The sequence below is a fragment of the Elaeis guineensis genome, chromosome 4 (assembly GCF_000442705.2).
Source record: "Elaeis guineensis isolate ETL-2024a chromosome 4, EG11, whole genome shotgun sequence".
Classification (NCBI taxonomy): domain Eukaryota; kingdom Viridiplantae; phylum Streptophyta; class Magnoliopsida; order Arecales; family Arecaceae; genus Elaeis; species Elaeis guineensis.
The window spans coordinates 125,305,125-125,311,320 of record NC_025996.2 but is presented as its reverse complement, the minus strand read 5'-3'; positions in this window follow the sequence as shown (position 1 = coordinate 125,311,320).

Sequence of the window (6,196 nt, the reverse complement as noted above, 5' to 3'; positions counted from 1 at the left end):
TTAGAGGGTATACATACCAAAAAAATTATTAGATTTTTTATGTGAATATCCTCTTAATTATTTAATTTACGTGAATATCCTTTCAAAATTAATATTTGCATTCATATGCCTATAAAATATTATTTTTGTATGAATGTCTTTAATAAAATAGTTCAGCTGTTATTCTTAATCAAAATCATATTTATGTCAATAAAAATTAATTAAATTATAAAATTATTCTTTTAAGTTAAAAGTGGGTAATAGATTAATAGTCTCGTTGGAAACCTATCAAATCAATTGAACTTCTCCTTTTCTCAATTGTTGAATCGATCTTTTTTCAAATAATATTTTTATAGAAAATATTGATGAGCAGACATTAGACAAGTCTGAGTGTTAAAACAAGTTGAAATACATAAAAATTGAATTATATTGGTGCAGAATTCCACCGACGCTGGAGAAGCTGAAGTTGAGGAGATCGCGTCCGCCACCGGGACCTGCAAGAGAAGTCTAAACCGGAATTGGGGGTGCTCCGACAAGACCCTCCGACGCTCAAGTCAGTACTCTGCCTCAACAGAAATAGAGCACTCAAATAGAATTTTAGCAGAGTTTCGAGATAGAGTTTTTAGCTTAAAAAAGAACGTATCTGGGGATTCTTTTTTATAGATGGAGAGCGTAACTGATTGACAGCGATGTCTGTAACTGCCTGGTAGTGGGCCGTTCGGGGCCACGCGGAGTTTGTTACGGAGAGTAGTGGCGTCAGGGGGCCGTTCATGGCCACGTAGAGTTTGTTATGGAGAGTGGAGTAGTGTCCGTTGTCGTGACTTGCCGGAGAGTTCGGGCCTGACGGCTAAAGCTCAGCTGGGACGTCTGGTGGAGCGGAATGGCTCTCTGTCTCAGTAATCTAAGAGAAGCTCGGATGTTTTCGAGGTTGCTGACGAGTCCACTATTGTCGGGTGCCTTGGGCGCTAATGCTGTAGGCGGAAGTCATCTGCTGTAGAAGCTCGGACGGAGACTTTCTGTTGGAGAAGTCCAGTAGGAGTCCGATTGCTAGAGAAGTCCGTCTGGGATTTGCCCGATGTGGAAGCTCGTTTGAAGATTGTCAGCTGGAGAGGTTTGGTTTCATGAGGAATCCGACAGAGAGTCATCCGGCAGTGGAGTTTGGATGGCGCTAGGGAGGCTCGTCCGCTGGAGGAGTCTTGAGGACACTGGGGAAGGTCGAACATTGGAGGAGTCCAGAATTCAATTCTGTTGTAGAAGTTCGGACGGAGCCTGGCTCCTGTAGGAGTCTGAAAGGAGGTCGCTTATTGTAGAAGCTCGGACGAAGATCGATTGCCGTGGAAGCTCGGATGGAGACTTCTTATTGTAGAAGTCCCGCTGCTGGAGAAGCTCGATCACTGATGAAGTCCGAAAGAAGTTTGGAATAGAAATCTGACTGGTGGAGCCCATCCATTGTGGAAGTTCATTTGGGATCCATCCTCTGTAGAAGTTCGGACGGAGTCCGACTCTTGTAGGAGCTCGGATAAAGATCGGTTGCCGTAGAAGCTCAGATGAAGATCGCTTACTGTAGAAGCTCGGATAGAGACTTCTTGCAGTAGAAGTTTGGAATAGAGTCGATCGTGGCTGGAAGAAGTCTGGAAGAGATTCGGAGAGTAGTCGATTACTGTAGAAAATCGGCTGGTAGTGAAGCTCGGAGAGCATTTGGAGCAGTCCGGTAGATGAATGGAGGAGCTCATCATTGGAGAAGTCCAGATGGTATTATGGAAGCTCGGACGGTCGAAAAAGTTCAGAAAGATGCCTCACAAGATCGGAAGCCGGAAGAGTCCTAGGAGGGTTGGTCTCTTACAAACTTCGACTGGGATTATTTTATACCCAACACCAGTCCCCCTATTTTCGAGTTTGGATTCCGAATGAAGGAAGTACAGAAAAATTTTCACAGCCGAAGTTGCTCCTTTTGATTTAAAAATTTAGCTGACCTATGAGCAACAGGTGGTCAAGGATGCAGAAGCGGAGTCCGAAGTTCTGAGGAAGAGGCTTTGGAAATTGAAGGGCGAAAGCCGACGGTTTCACCAAATATATCGGGAGATGCTGTTAAGAAAGAAGGAACTAGAAGAAGAAGTTGAGAACTCAAGGCAATCCCTGATAATGGCTGGAACCAAGAGTTCGAAGTCAGAAGAAGTCGAGCTTCCTTAAAGCTTCTTTTACCTTTTGTTCTTCCATGTATTCTTTTCTTTTCTTGTCGTTTTTCTTTTTTAGCCTTCAAAGGCTTTGTAATGCACACTTTACTAATGAAATGAAAAGAAATTTTCTCATTATCTTGTCTATTCTTGCTTTGAGTTGTTGTTTACCGAGCTTCTTTCGTATTTTGTCTTGTTTGATGTTGACGTTATTTGAAGATTCCTGATCGTCGTCATGTTGATTTGTCCTTTTTGTTCATGACCGAAGGTCTTTTCGAGGCCACTCGAGTTTGACGCTTCCTCTCGGTGCTCGAGCTTGGGGGCCCGAACTTCTCGTTACCTTGAGGAAGTCGATTTTCTCCTGTCATTATTGGGTTCCCTCTTAGAGACTGAGGGTTTTTGATGAGAGTCTCCTTCCTCGTTGAGACGAGGTTCCTTGTGTCTTTGATGTAGTTTATTTTTTTCTTATCACTGGCGTGGCTCGTCGCTTTCCCCTTTTCTCTCCCCCTTTTTTTTATGTTCGAGTGAGGGTTTTTCCTCTGCTTTTAACGGGGTTATAGGGGTGTAGAGGAGCCGCTGAGGAGGCTTTCCTCCTCATCCGATCTTGAACGATCAGGTCTTCATTTGTGTCAAGATGAAGTTCTCCTCCTGTTTCCAACACAGTCAATTTCAGCTCATGTTAGGACAAGGTTCTCCTTCTGTTCCTAACATGGCTGTGGGGGCACGTAAGGGCTGTTGCATGGGTCTCTCCCCCCATCCGATCTCTAAATAATCGGGCCTTCGATCTTGCTCATGTTAGGACGAGGTTCTCCTCCTATTCCTAACATGACTATGGGAGCGCATAAGGGCCGTTGCGAGGGCCTCTTCCCCCATTCGATCTCTTAATAACCAGACATTCGACTTTGATTATGTTAGGACGAGATTCTCCTTCTGTTCCTAACATGGCTGTGGGGGCACATAAGGGCCATTACGAGGGCTTCTCCCTCCATCCGGTCTCTTAATAATCGGGCCTTCGACTTTGCTCATGTTAGGATGAGGTTCTCCTCCTGTTCCTAACATGGCTGTGGGGGCACATAAGGACCGTTGCGAGGGCCTCTCCCTCCATTCGATCTCTTAATAACCAGGCCTTCGACTTTGCTCATGTTAGGACGAGGTTCTCCTCCTATTCCTAACATGGCTGTGGGGGCACATAAGGGTCGTTGCGAGGGCCTCTCCCTCCATTCGGTCTCTTAATAACCGGGCCTTCGACTTTGCTCATGTTAGGACGAGGTTCTCCTCTTGTTCCTAACATGGCTGTGGGGGCACATAAGGACCGTTGTGAGGGCCTCTCCCCCCATCCGGTCTCTTAATAACCGGATCTTCGTTTGTATCGGGACGAGGTTCTCCTCTTGTTCCTGACATGCTTAGTTTCGATTGTCTGAAGGAGCTACTCCCTGTCATTATAAGCTCATGCCAAAAGAAAAGATATGCAAATATAAAACTTTCATTTAAGGCAAAGTTACCGGTAATACATTCATAGATTTTTCGAGTTCCACAGTCGCAGAAGGTCTGCTCCTCCAAGCTCTTTTAGATAGTATGTTCCAGGCCGGACTGCCTCCTTAACTTCATACGGGCCTTCCCAGTTCGGGGCAAGTTTTTCTTGGTTCTGTGGTTGTGAAATAGCGGTTTACCGAAGTACTAAGTCTCCCGCTCTGAAGGCTTTGCTCTTGACCCAGGAGTTGTAGTAGCGGGCTACTTTCTGCTTGTAGACTGCCATCTGAACTTAAGCTGTCTCTCGCTTTTCTTCTAACAAGTCGAGATTGGCCTTGAGATCCTGTGAGTTGTGCTGCTCGTCGAATGCCATGACTCGCACCGACGAAAGTTTGAGTTCGATCGGGATCACGGCTTCTGTTTCAAAGGCTAAGGCAAAGGGGGTCTCCCCCGTGAGCAGTCTCTGGGTAGTTCGGTATGCCCACAACACATGATAAAGCCCATCCACCCAAGTTCTCTTTGCTTTTTCAAATCTTGCCTTGATTTCTTGCAGCAGAGTCCTGTTAGTAACCTCGGCTTCACCGTTTGCTTGCGGATGGACTACTGACATGAAGTTATGGGAGATGTTTAAGTCCTCATAAAATTCAACAAACCTTGTCCCAGCAAATTATCGCCCATTATTAGTAATGAGAGTTCTGGATAGGCCGAACCTACAAACAATTGACCTCCAAACGAAGTCCTGCACCTTAGCTTCTGTAATTTTCGCCAAAGGTTCAGCTTCAACCCACTTGGTGAAGTAGTCAATTGCCACCAGGGGGAACTTCCACTGCCCGAAAGCCATGGAAAAAGATTCAGCTCTGGTATTTTCAGCTCTTGAAATCTGCTTGATGTCAAAGCTATCGAAGGTAGGGACGATCTCTTTTATCTTTTCGAAATACTTGGTCATACTGTCCTCTCAAGCTTCATAGTTTTCGCTGACTTGTCCCACCACCAATTGGGAGTCACTGTAGACTTGGAGCCGATCTACTTCTAACTCTTTGACGATCCTCAGTCCTGCAATCAGAGCTTCATATTCTGCTCCGATATTCGTCGCAGAAAATTCGAAGCGCAGTGCATACTCTGCAATAATTCCTTCTAGATTGACTAAGATCAGGCCCGCGCCTGCACCTGACATGTTGGAGGAACCGTCCATGTAGAGGGCCCAAAAATCATCAGGGAGATCTGTTCTTTCTTTATGGAAATTCGATTGGAGCCCTAAGTTGTCGGCTTCATCTCGTTCAAGTTCGGCCTCTTTCGGAATAGTGCACTCCACTATGAAGTCTGCTAATATCTGAACTTTAATCGTCGGTCGAGATTGATAGTTGATGTCGAATTTCGTGAGCTCGACTGTCCATTTTGCTATCCTTCCGAAAGCATTCGTTCGATGCAGAACCGCCTTGATCGGCTGGTCGGTGAGCAGTGTTATGGTGTGCCCTTGAAAGTAAGGTCGGAGCCTCCGAGCTACAATCAACAAGGCGTAAGTTAGTTTCTTTAACTTAGTGTACCTGATTTCGGCATCTTTCAATACTCGACTAATGTAGTAGATCGGCCATTGAATTTTTGCTTCTTCCTTAACCAGAACTGTTGCGAGAGCCACAGAGGAGACCGCCAGGTACAAGAACAACTCCTCTTCGGATTTGGACTTTGCCAATAACGGAGGTGAGCCAAGGTAGCTCTTTAGTTTTTCGAATGCTTGCTGGCATTCAGTGATCCAATAGAAGTTCTTCGGCTGCTTGAGGGTTTGAAAGAAAAGTAGGCATCGTTCGGCCAACCTTGAGATGAGGCGATTCAGGGCTGCTACTCTCCCAGTAAGGCACTGAACTGCCTTTATTGACTTCGAGGCGGTCATTTTCTGGATGGCACGAATCTTTTTCGGATTTATTTCGATCCCGCATCCCGACACCATGAAGCCCAAGAATTTTTTTGAGGTTACTCCAAAAGCGCACTTGACCGGGTTTAGCTTCATCTTATATTTTCGGAGGGCGCCGAAGGTCTCCTCAAGGTCGGCGACGTGGTTCTTTGTGGATTTATTTTTTACAAGCATATCGTCCACATAGACCTTCATGTTGCGGCCGATCTACTCTTTGAAGATCTTGTTCACCAGCCGTTGATAGGTCATCCCTGTATTTTTGGGGCCAAAAGGTATGACCCTGTAACAATAAAGACCACAGTTAGTAATAAAAGCAGTTTTTTCTTCGTCCTCCGGTGCCATCCTAATTTGATTGTAGCCGAAAAATATATCCATGAAAGTGAGAAGCTCGTGGCCCGGGGTCGCATCCACTAATTGGTCAATTCTGGACGGAGGGTAACTGTCCTTCGGATAGGCTTTGTTCAGCTTTTTGAAGTCTATATACATCCTCCACTTGCGTTTGCCTTCTTGACGAGAACCACATTGGAGATCCAGTTCGGATAGTTGACTTCTCTGATGAACCCAGCTTTCAGGAGTTTATCAACTTCCTCAGCTATTGCCACTTGCCTTTTCGGTGCATGACCTCGGATTTTTTTCTTCATCGATCGATGTTTGGGATCAACGC